This window comes from Mirounga angustirostris, unplaced genomic scaffold (assembly GCF_029215605.1).
Source record: "Mirounga angustirostris isolate CCGP_5_RB_7025 unplaced genomic scaffold, mMirAng1.0.hap1 SCAF_5, whole genome shotgun sequence".
NCBI lineage: Eukaryota > Metazoa > Chordata > Mammalia > Carnivora > Phocidae > Mirounga > Mirounga angustirostris.
In genome coordinates this window covers 99,237,541-99,254,279 of record NW_026991713.1, presented here as the reverse complement: position 1 = coordinate 99,254,279, position 16,739 = coordinate 99,237,541, and the positions used below count along the sequence as shown (strand labels likewise).

Genomic DNA, 16,739 nt, shown 5'->3' with positions numbered 1-16,739 from the left:
TCTCAAATAAATAAATAAATCTTTAAAAAAAAAAAGTCCAGATTAGACATGGAAAAAGTAGAATCATCTTTATTCCCAGGCGATATGATTGTCTACATAGAAATTCTGGTGAAATTCAAAAAAAGCTACGAGAACTGGTAAGTGAATTTGACCAGGTTAAGAATTAGAAACTTTCTCTACAAAAATCAATTGTATTTTCTTTTTTTTTTTAAGTTACGTTTCTTTTTTTTTTATTCTTATGTTAATCCCCATACATTACATCATTAATTTTAGATGAAGTGTTCCATGATTCATTGTTTGTGCATAACACCCAGTGCTCCATGCAGAATGTGCCCTCCCCAATACCCACCACCAGGCTAACCCATCCTCTCACCCCCCTCCCCTCTAGAACCCTCAGTTTGTTTTTCAGAGTCCATCGTCTCTCATGGTTCGTCTACCCCTCCGATTTCCCCCGCTTCATTCTTCCCCTCCTGCTACCTTCTTCTTCTTTTTTTTTTTTCTTAACATATATTGCATTATTTGTTTCAGAGGTACAGATCTGAGATTCAACAGTCTTGCACAATTCACAGCGCTTACCAGAGCACATACCCTCCCCAGTGTCTATCACCCAGTCACCCCATCCCTCCCACCCCACCCCCCACTCCAGCAACCCTCAGTTTGTTTCCTACAATTTAGAATTCCTCATATCAGTGAGATCATATGATACATGTCTTTCTCTGTTTGACTTATTTCACTCAACATAATACCCTCCAGTTCCATCCACGTCATTGCAAATGGCAAGATCTCATTCCTTTTGATGGCTGCATAATATTCCATTGTATATATATACCACATCTTCTTTATCCATTCATCTATCGATGGACATCTTGGCTCTTTCCAGTTTGGCTATTGTGGACATTGCTGCTATAAACATCGGGGTGCACGTACCCCTTCGGATCCCTACTTTTGTATCTTTGGGGTAAATACCCAGTAGTGCAATTGCTGGATCATATGGTAGCTCTATTTTCAACTTTTTGAGGAACCTCCATACAGTTTTCCAGAGTGGCTGCACCAGCTTGCATTCCCACCAACAGTGTAGGAGGGTTCTCCTTTCTCAGCATCCCCGCCAACATCTGTCGTTTCCTGACTTGTTAATTTTAGCCATTCTGACTGGTGTGAGGTGGTATCTCATTGAGGTTTTGATTTGGATTTCCCTGATGCCGAGCGATATTGAGCACTTTTTCATGTGTCTGTTGGCCATTTGGATGTCTTCTTTGGAGAAATGTCTGTTCATGTCTTCTGCCCATTTCTTGATTGGATTCTTTGTTCTTTGGGTGTTGAGTTTGATGAGTTCTTTATAGATTTTGGATACTAGTCTTTTATCTGATATGTCATTTGCAAATATCTTCTCCCATTCTGTCGGTTGTCTTTTGGTTTTGTTGATTGTTTCCTTTGCTTTGCAAAAGCTTTTGATCTTGATGAAGTCCCAATAGTTCATTTTTGCCCTTGCTTCCCTTGCCTTTGGCGATGTTTCTAGGAAGAAGTTGCTTCGGCTGAGGTCAAAGAGGTTGCTGCCTGTGTTCTCCTTTAGGATTTTGATGGACTCCTGTCTCACATTGAGGTCTTTCAACCATTTGGAGTCTATTTTTGTGTGTGGTGTAAGGAAATGGTCCAGTTTCATTCTTCTGCATGTGGCTGTCCAATTTTCCCAACACCATTTGTTGAAGAGACTGTCTTTGTTCCATTGGACATTCTTTCCTGCTTTGTCAAAGATGAGTTGACCATAGAGTTGAGGGTCCATTTCTGGGCTCTCTATTCTGTTCCATTGATCTATGTGTCTGTTTTTGTGCCAGTACCATGCTGTCTTGATGATGACAGCTTTGTAATAATGCTGGAAGTCCGGAATTGTGATGCCGCCGGCTTTGCTTTTCTTTTTCAACATTCCTCTGGCTATGCGGGGTCTTTTCTGGTTCCATACAAATTTTAGGATTATTTGTTCCATTTCTTTGAAAAAAGTGGATGGTATTTTGATGGGGATTGCATTGAATGTGTAGATTGCTCTAAGTAGCATTGACATCTTCACAATATTTGTTCTTCCAATCCATGAGCATGGAACGTTTTTCCATTTCTTTGTGTCTTCCTCAATTTCTTTCATGAGTATTTTATAGTTTTCTGAGTAAAGATCCTTTGTCTCTTTGGTTAGATTTATTCCTAGGTATCTTACGGTTTTGGGTGCAATTGTAAATGGGATCGACTCCTTAATTTCTCTTTCTTCTGTCTTGTTGTTGGTGTATAGGAATGCCACTGACTTCTGTGCATTGATTTTATATCCTGCCACTTGACTGAATTCCTGTATGAGTTCTAGCAGTTTTGGGGTGGAGTCTTTTGGGTTTTCCACAAAAAGTATCATATCATCTGCAAAGAGTGAGAGTTTGACTTCTTTGCCAATTTGGATGCCTTTGATTTCTTTTTGTTGTCTGATTGCTGTGGCTAGGACTTCCAATACTATGTTGAATAGCAGTGGTGATAGTGGACATCCCTGCCGCATTCCTGACCTTAGGGGGAAAGCTCTCAGTTTTTCCCCATTGAGAATGATATTCGCTGTAGGTTTTTCATAGATGGCTTTTATGATATTGAGGTATGTACCCTCGATCCCTATACTCTGAAGAGTTTTGATCAAGAAAGGATGCTGTACTTTGTCAAAAGCTTTTTCTGCATCTATTGAGAGGATCATATGATTCTTGTTCTTTCTTTTGTTAATGTATTGTATCACATTGATTGATTTGCGGATGTTGAACCAACCTTGCAGCCCAGGGATAAATCCCACTTGGTCGTGGTGAATAATCCTTTTAATGTACTGTTGGATCCTATTGGCTAGTATTTTGGTGAGAATTTTTGCATCCATGTTCATCAGGGATATTGGTCTGTAATTCTCCTTTTTGATGGGGTCTTTGTCTGGTTTTGGGATCAAGGTAATGCTGGCCTCATAAAATGAGTTTGGAAGTTGTCCTTCCATTTCTATTTTTTGGAACAGTTTCAGAAGAATAGGTATTAATTCTTCTTGAAATGTTTGGTAGAATTCCCCTGGGAAGCCATCTGGCCCTGGGCTTTTGTTTTTTGGGAGATTTTTGATGACTGCTTCAATTTCCTTAGTGGTTATAGGTCTGTTCAGGTTTCCTATTTCATCCTGGTTCAGTTTTGGTAGTTGATACATCTCTAGGTATGCCTCCATTTCTTCCAGGTTATCTAATTTGCTGGCATAGAATTGCTCATAATATGTTCTTATAATTGTTTGTATTTCTTTGGTGTTGGTTGTGATCTCTCCTCTTTCATTCATGATTTTGTTGATTTGGGTCCTTTCTCTTTTCTTTTTGATAAGTCTGGCCAGGGGTTTATCAATCTTGTTAATTCTTTCAAAGAACCAGCTCCTAGTTTCGTTGATGTGTTCTACTGTTCTTTTAGTTTCTAGTTCATTGATTTCTGCTCTGATCTTTATTATTTTTCTTATCCTGCTGGGTTTAGGCTTTATTTGCTGTTCTTTCTCCAGCTCCTTTAGGTGTAGGGTTAGGTTGTGTACTTGAGACCTTTCTTGTTTCTTGAGAAAGGCTTGTATTGCTATATACTTTCCTCTCAGGACTGCCTTTGCTGCATCCCAAAGATTTTGAATAGTTGTGTTTTCATTTTCATTGGTTTCCATGTATTTTTTTAATTCTTCTTTAATTTCCTGGTTGACCCATTCATTCTTCAGTAGGATGCTCTTTAGCCTCCATGTATTTGAGTTCTTTCCGACTTTCCTCTTGTGATTGAGTTCTAGTTTCAAAGCATTGTGGTCTGAAAATAGGCAGGGAATGATCCCAATCTTTTGGTACCGGTTGAGACCTGATTTATGACCTAGGATGTGATCTATTCTGGAGAATGTTCCATGGGCACTAGAGAAGAATGTGTATTCCGTTGCTTTGGGGTGGAATGTTCTGAATATGTCTGTGAAGTCCATTTGGTCCAGTGTGTCATTTAAAGTCTTTATTTCCTTGTTGATCTTTTGCTTAGATGATCTGTCCATTTCAGTGAGGGGGGCGTTAAAGTCCCCCACTATTATTGTATTGTTGTCGATGTGTTTCTTTGCTTTTGTTATTAATTGCCTTATATAATTGGCTGCTCCCATGTTAGGGGCATAGATATTTACAATTGTTAGATCTTCTTGTTGGATAGATCCCTTAAGTAGGATATAATGTCCTTCCTCATCTCTTATTACAGTCTTTGGCTTAAAATCTAATTTGTCTGATATAAGGATTGCCACCCCAGCTTTCTTTTGGTGTCCATTAGCATGGTAAATGGTTTTCCACCCCCTCACTTTCAATCTGGAGGTGCCTTTGCATCTAAAAAGAGTCTCTGGCAGACAGCATATCGATGGGTCTTGTTTTTTAATCCAGTCTGATAGCCTGTGTCTTTTGATTGGGGCATTTAGCCCATTTACATTCAGGGTAACTATTGAAAGATAGGAATTTAGTGCCATTGTATTGCCTGTAAGGTGACTGTTACCGTATATTGTCTGTGTTCCTTTCTGGTCTATGTTGCTTTTAGGCTCTCTCTTTGCTTAGAGGACCCCTTTCAAGATTTCCTGTAGGGCTGGTTTTGTGTTTGCAAATTCCTTTAGTTTTTGTTTGTCCTGGAAGCTTTTTATCTCTCCTTCAATTTTCAATGACAGCTTAGCTGGATATAGTATTCTTGGCTGCATATTTTTCTCATTTAGTGCTCTGAATATATCCTGCCCGTCCTTTCTGGCCTGCCAGGTCTCTGTGGATAGGTCTGTTGCCAATCTAATGTTTCTACCCTTGTAGGTTACATATCTCTTCTCCTGAGCTGCTTTCAGGATTTTCTCTTTGTCTCTGAGACTTGTAAGTTTTACTATTAGATGTCGGGGTGTTGACCTATTTTTATTGATTTTGAGAGGGGTTCTCTGTGCTTCCTGGATCTTCATGCCTGTTTCTTTCCCCAAATTAGGGAAGTTCTCTGCTATAATTTGCTCCATTATACCTTCTGGCCCTCTCTCTCTTTCTTCTTCTTCTGGGATCCCAATTATTCTAATGTTGTTTCGTCTTATGGTATCGCTTATCTCTCGAATTCTGCCCTCGTGATCCAGTCGTTGTTTATCTCTCTTTTTCTCAGCTTCTTTATTTTCCATCATTTCATCTTCTATATTACTGATTCTCTCTTCTGCCTCATTTATTCTAGCAGTTAGCGCCCCCATTTTTGATTGCACCTCATTAATAGCCTTTTTGATTTCTACTTGGTTGGATTTTAGTTCTTTTACTTCTCCAGAAAGGGTTTCTCTAATAATTTCCATATTTTTTTCAAGCCCAGCTAGTATCTTTAAAGTGATGATTCTGAACTCTAGATCTGACATCGTACTAATGTCCGTATTGAGTAGGTCCCTGGCAGTCGGTACTACCTCTTGTTCTTTTTGTTGAGGTGATTTTTTTCGTCTTGTCATTTTGTGCAGAGGAGAATAGATTAATGAGAGAACAAAATGCTAGCAGAGTAACAACATTCCCAGAAAATATACTCTAAACAAATCAGAAAAGACCTGAAGCAGTGGGAAAAGAAAGGGAAAGAGAGAAAAAAGAGAAAAAAAAAAAAAGAAAAAGAAAAAGATAAAGATAAAAACAAAAACAAACAAAACAAAACAACAACAACAAACCAAAAAAAACCCAGAATGTGATCAAATATGATCAGGCTGGTATATAGATCAGTGCCACACACTAGATTTGGGGTGTATTTTGGTCTTTTAGAAGAAAGTGCCTCCCAAAATTTTAAAGAAAGAAAAACTTATATATGTACAAAAATAAGGGTTGATATGATGAAGGGATGGAATATGACTGTAAAGATGGAAATTATAAAAAATTTTATAAAAGGAATTGATAAGAAGTTGTTTGAAAAAAGAAAGAAGAGGATTTAAAAAAAGAAAAAAAAAGGGAGAGGATGTGATCAGGCAGGGGAATAGAAAACACCATATACTAGAGATTTAGGGTATATTTTAATCTGTTAGAAGAAACTATCTCAAAATTTTAAAGAGAGAACAACTTATATATATAAGCCAAAAATACGGGTAACTACTATGAAGGGATAGAATATGACTCTAAAAATGAAAAATAAAAATGTTTTTTTTAAAAAAAGGGATTGATAAGATGTTGGTTGAAAAAGGGAAAAAGAAAAATTCAAAAAGAAAAAAAAAGAAAAAAAAGACAGTTAAAAAAAACTCAACTTTGAAAGACTAAAGAATCATGGTAAAAAAGCCATGAATTCTATGTGCAGTATTCCCCTAGCGCTGGAGTTCTGCCGTTCTCATTGATCGGTAAACTTGGTCTTGGCTGGCTGTTCTCGCTGATCTTCTGGGGAGGGGCCTGTTGCCGTGGTTTCCAAATGTCTCTGCCGGAGGCGGAATTGCCCCGCCCTTGCCCCCTCCCGGCTGAGTAATCTGCTCGGGTTTGCTCTCCGGGGCTTTTGTTCCCTGCGAGCTTTCCGTACCGCTTTGGAGGCGGAGAGTGAAAATGGCGGCCTCCCAATCTCCGCCCCGGAGGAGCCGAGAACTCGGGCCCCGCTCCTCAGTGAGCCCCCAGAGAAAAGCCGTCAGTCACTCCCGTCTCCCCAGTCTCCGGCCGCACTCCGTGCTCACCCGGCCTGCGACCGCGCGCCTCTATCTCTGGCACCCGACCCCGGGTGGAGTCTCCAAACCCAGCAGATCCCTGCGGTGCACTCCTGCGCGGCTCCTCCCGGGGGAGGAAGGTGAGTCTCCCCGGATCTGCTGCTTATTGGGTCCCTGCTAGAGGAGCAGTGGCCCGACTGTGCCGCGGATCCCGGTTTATGGCCACCCCGAGCTGAGAGCCCGCGCCTGGGCTCCGCCTCTGCAGCCGGCTTCCCTGCTCCGTTACCTGGGAGCTCTGCCGCCCTCAGGCACCCCCAGTCTTTCTGTGACCCCGAGGGTCCTGAGACCACACTGTCCCGGAGGGTTCCACCCCCCGCTTAGCCACCAGAGTGACGTCCCTCGGCGGAGCAGACTTTTAAAAGTTCCGATTTTGTGCTCCGTGGTTCTATCACTTGCCAGAAGCGGCCGACGGAGGCCCCTCCCCCACCATCTATCCTCCCGAATATCACCTCGGATTCACTTCTCCGCACGTCCTACCTTCCAGAAAGTGGTCGCTTTTCTGATGAGAGAGTTGTTGCTCTTCTTTTCTTCGATCTCCTGTTGAGTTTGTAGGTGTTCGGAATGGTTTGATCCCTATCCAGCTGAATTCCTGAGAGGAGACGAAATCCAGGTCTCCTACTCCTCCACCATCTTGCTCCGCCCCTCCCAATTGTATTTTCTGTACAGCAGCAACAAAAACTTAAAATTGAAATAAAAATACCATTTACAATAGCATCAAAAATATGAAATACTTAGGAATATAGCTGACAAAAATGTGTAATACCTGTATATAGAAAGCTTCAAAATATGGATGAGAGAATTAAATTAAAGAAGACCAAAACATGGGTAAATATTCACGTTCATGGTTTGGAAGACTCAGTACTATTAAGATGTAATTTCTCCCTAAATTCGTCTCTAGATTCATCTCAATCTCAATCAAAATCCCAGCAGGCTTTTTTGTAGAAATTGACAAGCCAATCTAAAATTCATATTGAAATGCAAAGGACCTAGAATAGCCAAAACAATTTTGAAAAAAGAACAACAACATTGGAAAACTAACACTATCTGATTTCAAAACTTATTACAAATCTATAGTAATAAAGGCACTGACTATGGTACTGGCACGAAGATAAAAAAAAAAAGATAAATGGAACAAAATAGAGAATGGAGAATCCAGAAATAGACCTATATATATAACTGATTTTTTACAAGAATGCAAAGGCAATGCAGCGGAGAAAGGAAAATCTTTTCAGCAAATGGGACTGGAATAATTGGATATTCATTTGCAAACAAAGAATGTCAATGCATACTTTATACCACATACAAAAGTTGACTCAAAACAGATCATAGACCTAAATGTAATGTCTAAAAATTTAAAACTACAAGGAGAAAATATCCTTGTGACCTTGGCTTAGGCAAAGATTCCTTAGGTCTATCGGCAATAGCATAATACTTCAAAAAATGGATAAATTGGGGCGCCTGGGTGGCTCAGTCATTAAGCGTCTGCCTTCGGCTCAGGTCATGATCTCAGGGTGCTGGGATCGAGTCCCACATCGGGCTCCCTGCTCAGCGGGGAGCCTGTTTCTCCCTCTCCCTCTGCTGCTCCCCCTGCTTGTGCCCCCCACCCCCGTGTCAAATAAATAAAATCTTTTTAAAAAATGGATAAATTGGACTTCGTGAAAATTTAAAATTTCTGTTGTTCAAAAGATACCATTTAAGTTCAGATTGGGAAAAAATATTTGCAAAGCATATAACTGACAGCAGATTTTGGTCCAGAATATATAAAGAACGCTTAGAACTTATTACTAAGAACACAAGGAACTCAACTTTTTAAATGGGCAAAACATTTGAACAGCTGCTTCATCAAATAAGATATACAGATACCAGATAGCTACACGAAAATGCTCAACGTCATTAGTCATAAGGGAAATGCAATCTAAAGCCATAATGAGACACCACTACACACTTACTAGAAGGGCTAAAATGAGGGGTGCATAGGTGGCTCAGTCGATTGAGCATTCAACTCTTGATCTCAGCTCAGGTCTTGATCTCAGGGTCATGAGATCAAGCCCTGCCTTGAAAAGAATGGCATTCCGAGTCTTGGCAAAGACATGGAGCAATTGGATGGACCATTCACACACCGTTGGTGGGAATGTGAAATGGTACAGTCCCTTTGGAAAACATCTGGAGGTTTCTTTAAAAAGTCAAACTTCTACCCTGCCATTCCACTCCTAAACACTTACCCAAGAGAATATCCTGCCATTCCACTCCTAAATATTTACCCAAGAGAATAAAAGCATTCTGTCCACACAAAGACCTATACATGAACGTTCACAGAAGCTTTATTTGTAGTAGCCAAAAACAACACAAATATTCATCAACAGGTGAATGGGTGAGCAAACTGTCATGTTCACACGCAATGGAATGCTACTCTGCATTAAAAGGAATAAACTATTGAGCCAAGCAACAAAATGGATAAATCTTGAAATAATCATGTGAGCAAAAAAAGCCATACAGAAAGAGTATGTAGTATTTGATTCCATTTATATAAAATTGTAAAAATGAAGACTAATATATAGTGACAGAAAAAAGATAAGGGGGGGTGAAGAAGGGTAAGAAGGAGAGATTACAAATGGGCAAGAGGAGAGTTTCTGGGGGTGTGGATACGTCCATGTCTTCAATGTGCTCATGTCATGGTGATATATATATATATATATATGCATATATGTATGTGTGTATGTCTACACTTACGTGTATGTCTACACTTACGTGTATGTAGGTACATATCTAGATATATGCCTAGACACATATATATCCATCCATATATATGTATGTACATACAAATATACGTATCAGAACTTATCAAATCGTATACCTTTTTATTTTTTTTTTGAGAGAGAGAGAGCGGGCACATGAGCAGGGTGGGGCAGAGGGGGAGAAAGAGAGAATCCCAAGCTGGGACGTGGAGCCCAACTCAGAGCTGATGTGAGGCTCAATCCCACAACCCTGAAATCATGACCTGGGCCGAAACCAAGAGTCAGACGTTCTACCGCCTGAGCCACCCAGGTGCCCCTCAAATCGTACACTTTATTTTTATTTATTTATTTTTTTTAAGATTTTATTTATTTATTTGAGAGAGAGAATGAGACAGAGAGAGAGAGCATGAGAGCATCAGAGGGAGAAGCAGACTCCCTGCCGAGCAGGGAGCCCGATGCGGAACTCGATCCCGGGACTCCAGGATCATGACCTGAGCCGAAGGCAGTCGCCCAACCAACTGAGCCACCCAGGCGCCCATCAAATCGTACACTTTAAATACGTGCAGTTTATTGTATGTCAATAGCTGGATAGATCTATTTAAAAAGAGAGATAATCGGGCCAGGCCAGTACCTTCTCCTATCCCCTGACTTGCAAATCTAACCCCGCCTGATTCTTCTTTCTAAATTCAACTCTGGCAAGCAGGAAATGGCAGAAAATTAAGTACTTTCCCTGTGAAAATCCTCAGTCCCTTACTGTAAGGAGCTCAGTGAACTCTGCAAATAAGGGGGCAGGGAAGACCATTCATTCAGCCCCCTTTCTCTTACGCCTTCTCCCCTGGCGTGGCCTGTGATCGTTGCCCAGCATCTGTGGGTTTTCTGAGGGAAACAAGACGAAACAACAGAAGGGCTTCTGCTTTTGTTTCAAAAATAAATTGGCAGCCGTGTGACTGGCCCGGCTGTTTCACACTTGGGTGAAGCCCAGGGTTGCTCTGGGCTCAGGGCTGCACCCAGCTTTCTGCCTCGAACATCTTTTAGACCAACGGACAGTACGGCCATACAAGGGAAACCGGTGGGGTATATTCCAAAGGGAAAGGGAAAACGCCATCGCCATTGCCATTGCAAGTGGAACAGTGACATCACGTTTTATCTGCCTGTCTCAATCTGAACTTGCGGACCACTCTTCTCCCTCCAGGGTGGTTCCATAAAAGCCTTTATACACAGATGGAAATTATCCAGCCCTCAAACATTTCCAGGAACATTTCCCAGATTTCCGAAGTCATTCTAGCAGCTTAGTAACTGCTGCAGTCGGAAAGGTCATAGATCAAACCTAAATCCCTCCTAGAGCTTCTGAGCTAATTTCCCCCTTACTCCGGGCTCGGTGGAGATGGAGAGCAGCTGGTATGCCACCCACACCCCATGCCCGCTGCGCACTTGAAAGCAGCCCCTAAATCACCCTGATCCCCTCTTGAATCTCTCCTGCAGCGGGCAGTTGGGAAATCGAAAGCACAAAAGGCATCTTCGGGATCTGGTGGAATCTCTTTAATTATCCTGGCTTTCAGTGGAGGCGTTCTCCATACGCCCGGAGTCTCAGCCATTCACTCTGAGTAGGCAGCGTCAAACGAAGGCGGGGGCAGGCAGGTCTCCTCAAACTGCAGAGGGTGCAGGAGGGGTGCTGAGCAAAGCTTGCAAACGCAACTTCCATAGGAATGGTTGTGAAATGCTCGTGAGGGAATGGTCCGCAGTGCGCCTCCTGGGCCAGAGCAAGTTAAGGAGGATTCAAGGCCTCAGATGGGAGGTGTTTCCTTGCACGGAGCAAAGGCAAGATTTTCAGATCCTTCTCCATCCTATAAAAACAGTCCGTGTAGGTCTGCGTGGATTCTCGGTGTGGGGTATGCAGTCAGGGTGCGGGTCTAAGTCCACCTTCCCTGAGAAGTCTTACTGGCTGCCCAGTCTGGACTGCGTGGGCCACTGTCCCTTTGAATACTTACTGACTCTTTCATGCTTTCAGCATTAGAACATACCGCTTGGTCTGGTTCGAGTGTACATGATAGGACTTACTTCTTCCACGAAGGCAGAAGCTCTAGCTCCATAAATCTTAGTGAGTGTGAAATTGATATTTGAACACTCAAATAAACAAATGTCCCACCATTTCCCAGTCTGGTACTTTGCACATGCTATGTGCCTAATAAATGTGTGTTGGCTTCTTACCTGACCATCGACAGTGAGAGCTGAGAGTGGTAAATATTTGTGGTATAATGAAAAATATATACTTCATCTTTGCCCCTGTTTCCTGGCACAGAGGTCCTGAAATTTCTTGAGTGAAAGGAATGCCATTTGCTATTCATCATGAGCCCCTTCTGATAACACCTGAGTGTATGGGGAAGGACCGACTCTCGGTGGGCTTCTGGATAGCTTCAGCATGGAGGTTGGGTGCTGGAGCAAACAACCAGGAGATGAGACGGTTGACCTTCAGGAAGGACAGAGGGGCTGATGCTTGAGTTCAATCACAGTGGCCAATGACTGAATCAGTCATGCCAAGGTAAGGAAACTGCCATCAAAAGCCCTAACCGATGGGGCTCGGGAGCTTCCGGGTTGGTGAAGACAGGGAGGAGGTGAGAGGGCATGGAAGCACCATACACACACACCCCTCCCCTTGCCCTTCTCATCTCTTCCATTTGGCTGTTCCTGAGCTGCATCCTTTATAATAAACCAGTACACATAAGTGAAGCACTTTCCTGAGTTCTATGAGTCATTCTAGCGCATCACTGACTGTGAGAAGGGGAATATCTGGCCGGTCAGTCAGACAGACGGGTGACAGCCTGGGACTTGAGACCGGCATCTGAGGGGGGCCGTCTTGTGGGAAGGAGCCCTCAGCTATGGGTCAGCGCTAACTCTGGGAGTTAGTGTCAGAGTTGAACTGAGTCATGAGACACACGTTCATGTCAGAAATGGTGTTGAAAAAAAAGACACCGCCATATTTGGCAACCAGTTCTCCAGGGAGGGTGAGGAGGGGGAAAGCCCTGATTTGTTGGCATCTGCCTGTTTCTAGAGTGTCAGGGTTCCCATCATGGCCTATTTCAAGCTACCAGCAATCAGCCCTCACTGAGAAGAAATGGTGAGGCTAATGTTTCTGCACAGGGTGTCCTGATCTCTATACCCCCAGGACTGTCGGCAGAGGCGATGGTAGCTGATGCCTCCTTAGGCTGTGCCACGCCCCCATCTCCCCGCTGCTGGAGACTTCGGTTGCACGGTCCATTTCAAATGCATCTTTTTTTTTTTTTAAGATTTTATTTATTTGCGAGAAAGAGAGCGAGAGAGAGAGAGAGAGAAAGCACAAGCAGGGGGAGCGGCAGGCAGAGGGAGAAGCAGACTCCCTGTGAGCAGGGAGCCCAATGCTGGGCTCGATCCCAGGACCCTGGGACATGACCTGAACTGTAGGCAGACGCTTAACCCACTGAGCCACCCAGGCACCCCCTCAACTGTATCTTAGTACTTGGGGAAAATGTGCTGTGACCAAACCTCAGGGTTTCATAGGTGGTCTGCTCGTTATTCATGAATGTACCCCTCCCCTCCTCTGCACAGCTCTGGGCAGACCCTCTGGTGGGACTAGGACAGTGAGGCAGGTATATGGCTCCTTTCGGTGAGGACCAAAGATGCTGCTTTGCAGAACCCCTTTCACCACCCTACTGCTCAAGACTAAAGTCTTTAGCACAGGAACCAGACCAGTCTGAAAAGGAGATTTCCCTGTGCTGTATGCGATTGTTTCCTACTTCTTGGACACACAGTGCAGGGGGCCTTTGGACCAATCACCCCTTCTCCAACAGGCCTCTTGCTGTGGTGGATAAGACCACAAACTCCACGGCCAGGCTGCCCACAGCACGAGCTATATGGCCACAGACAGGTTTCTTAAGCTCTCTGTGCCCTGCTTTCTCATCCGTAAAATGTTAGCTATGGTTATTATTCTTTCTTTTTTAAGATTTTAGTTTTAAGTAATCTCTACACCCAACAGGGGGCTTGAACTTACAACCCCGAGATCAAGAGCCCCGTGCTCTTCTGACTGAGCCAGCTGGGTGCCCCTGGTTATTATTCTTATTATGGAATTCAAGTGGCCTTGCTCTACTCCAGAAAAAATTCTAACAGAACTAATAAGCAAAAAAAAAAAAAAAAAAAAAAAGCTACATGAAGAGATACGATCAAGAAGCCCATAAATCTACCACTGACTGCCACAGCTGGATGGGACTTCATGGTAATGTCACCCACCCAAGGCCACCTGGAAGGCCAGGTGCCTCATCGGCCTGAATAAAGGGGCAGGTGTACAGAAGGAAGCTCCTTTGGGTGGGCCATCTTACATTCTGCAGCCTGTTGTCGGTTATGCAACTGCTATATCCTGCCTCCTCTTTTAGGTCCAATTTCCTTGTTCTCGCCTCAAGGGAGACAGGGAACAGCTGTCTCCTATCTTCATAAAATAACTCTTCCAGGTCCGGACAACTATTATTAAACATCCCCCTTCACACTTCTCTTGCTCTATTATAAGATACATTAAAGGTCCTGATAATGGTTTGAGGTCTCCGTGAGATGGTTGCTGTTTACCCCAATTCCTCTAATAATTAGTGTTGTAAACCTCTTGGAAGATAAAAGGCATTTTATAAGAGCTAAGTCCTGTTATGATTAGTTTTCCAGTATTTCCTTGCTGATGCTGATGAGCACATCAAAGCCAAACATGGCCACAGCGTGATATCTGGTGGTTAATTAGATGTCGTTCAAGGCGGCTCGTATATATTAAAGAAACTGCTGCAAAATTTAACAATGTTAAAAAAGTGCCTGCTTTCTTCCCAACACGAACAAGCTCTTTTCAAAGGCTGTCCGGGTTGATGCCGGCAAGACAAGTGCCCGGTGAGGACCAAGAGCTAATCGATCCTCTGGGCCTGGAAAAGAAAGACACAGTAATGACACCCGGCTTTGTATAAAGGCTTATTGGTGTCAACATGATACCAGGGACTCTATCTCATTTTATTTTGTTTTGGCTATCCTTCTGTGATTTGAGCCAGCAAAGTAACGCCATCCCCCGCTTTGCAGACGAGGAAGTTGCAAAATGGGTTTTAGAGGTGGACATCAGTGTGCACAGCTGGACAAAGTTAAGTCAGAAGTGATCGGGGTGACAATCCTGATGCCCCACCCACATCCCTTGGGATATTTGTGCACCACGCGCTGCCGCACCCCCCCCCCCCCCCCCCCCCCCGCCCCAGCATCTGCATGCCTTTGCTTCTAACTCCCTGTGGCCTGTGCCGCTTAGAAGGCCGGTCCTCAGGCTGCCGCGGCTTTGTCCACACAGAGCTGAAAACGCCTGGGCTCCCCGGTCACCCCCAAACAGCTAGTAGCCAATGACGGGCTGGGGCAGAGTGTGAAAGCCCAGCGGGGACAAACTCTGAGCTGCAATTTTCAGCTGAGGTCACTTTTGTGGGACCAGGCTGAGGCTGGAGCTCCACCTGACACTGCCCTTGACCACTTCCCCTCGCTTGCCCTGCTTCCCGCCCCTTTATCGCACTCTCCCAGGAGCACTGCCTTAATTCCATCTGCTTGCACATGGATCCCCCTCTCAGGATCTGCTTCTGGGGGAACCCCAACTAAAATGACTCTCTCGACTCAACATTCATGAGAATGTTTTACATGTTTCCTGTTAAATACATTCTCCCAGATCCCCTCAATCCTAAACCTTCCTTTCCAGGTCTCCAACCTGAAATATCTACGGTTCTCTGCTCCCCCCCCCCACCCCGCCGTAGGCCACCAAGCCTCTTCACTCTCAGAGCCCCTGTTTTCCCTGGGATCGTGATATTCTAACTATGCTTCTAGAAAAACTAACCTCTGGACTCTCCGCGGGCACAAGGAAAGCACTGAACCAGGCAGATGGGGTGAGAGATACAAAGATATATTTAAGACTATCCCTTTCCTCAATGAATTTACAATTTTGCAGGGGGACAAGATACAAATAAAGGAGGTAGAGGATGAGAGTCACATGGGTGCACGCGAGGAAAGTTGCAGGAGCAAGCAATTCTCAGAACGGTCCCCCAAAATGAGGCCACTGTCCACAGCGCTCCACGCCACCCAATTCTGGCTCTATTATTTCATCTTAAATGTTCAAGAAAATGGACGTCAGCTCTGGCAGAGATAATCCAAATGAGTGGGTAATCCAAAAAAGACCAGCTTGCATTTAATTCTGGTTTGCATTATTTTTTTTTTAAATAATACTTCCTCGGGAAACAGCTTCAGAAAGGTTACATAACTTTGTCTCAGGAAAACAGCAAATTAGTGACAGTGTGTGAATTCAATCCTAAGCCTGCCTCACTCTTTAAAACATCAGTTTCTCTATCTATGAAATGGGACCAATGATTCCCACCTCACCAAATTGTGATAAGAATTAAAAAAAATAATAATATACACAGGGTATCAAAAAAAATCTGGTACAATAAGCACGATGTAGTAGGTGATAAGTATTATTATTCCCAGAGATAATGTTATTGAGCCAAAGGGTATGCGTATTTTTATATGTATATTTTAAAAGCTCTTAATACAGACTACCAAAATGCTTTCCAAAAACAAAACAAAAAAACAAAAAAAACAAAAAACAGAAAAAAACAAACCTCAAACACAGTTAAGCAAGCCATGACAGCGTTGCCAAGGGGACATGACCATGTCTCCTTACTGCTTTCACAATAAATCTTACATCTACAGAACGACCACCACCTCTTTACCGACATCTTCCCCCACCTCCCTCACTGCATTCGCTGCCCCCCAAATGATTTCCTATTCTCTCAGCAATGTAATTCTCTTAGCATCTTCAAACATGGTTTACTTGCCTGGCATGCCCCTCCCCTTGTCTATACTAAGTCCTATGAACACTGAAGAATTCCATTTAAGGAGTACTTTCTCTGAGAAATCATTGTGACCTCAGCACAGTCTGACTTACATGCTCTTCCTCTGGGATTCCAGAGCCTTCTGGACTTACTTCTGCTGCAGGAATTAGTCATGGTAGAGATTCACTTGTCAGTGCTCCTCCATCCCTCTCTCTCTCTCTCTCTCTCACACACATACACACACCACCTGCAAATGCCTTGAAAGAATGGATCACATCTCATTCCCCGCACTTAGCAAAATATCTGGCTCACTGACAAAGCTAAGTGAATGAACATCTATAAATAATAAAAAAACATGCGAACCCATGTTCCCTTTTCTGATTTAAGCTGCAGCAGAAAAGAAAACCAAGGGCCACTGTTCTATGTACCTTCTACCACAGCCACTCAAAGAACTAAATTCAAACATTTTCC

General features: G+C 43.3%; 1 protein-coding gene across 1 annotated transcript in view; it reads right to left on the bottom strand.

Annotated features, from left to right (window-relative positions):
• CRACR2A (calcium release activated channel regulator 2A) overlaps window positions 1-16,739 on the bottom strand; it is a 113,862-nt gene that overhangs the window by 76,285 nt on the left and 20,838 nt on the right. Inside the window, exon 2 of the mRNA XM_064591684.1 lies at window positions 7,160-7,360. The gene's annotated coding sequence lies outside the window, so the exon portion shown is untranslated. The remainder of the gene's footprint in view (window positions 1-7,159; window positions 7,361-16,739) is intronic.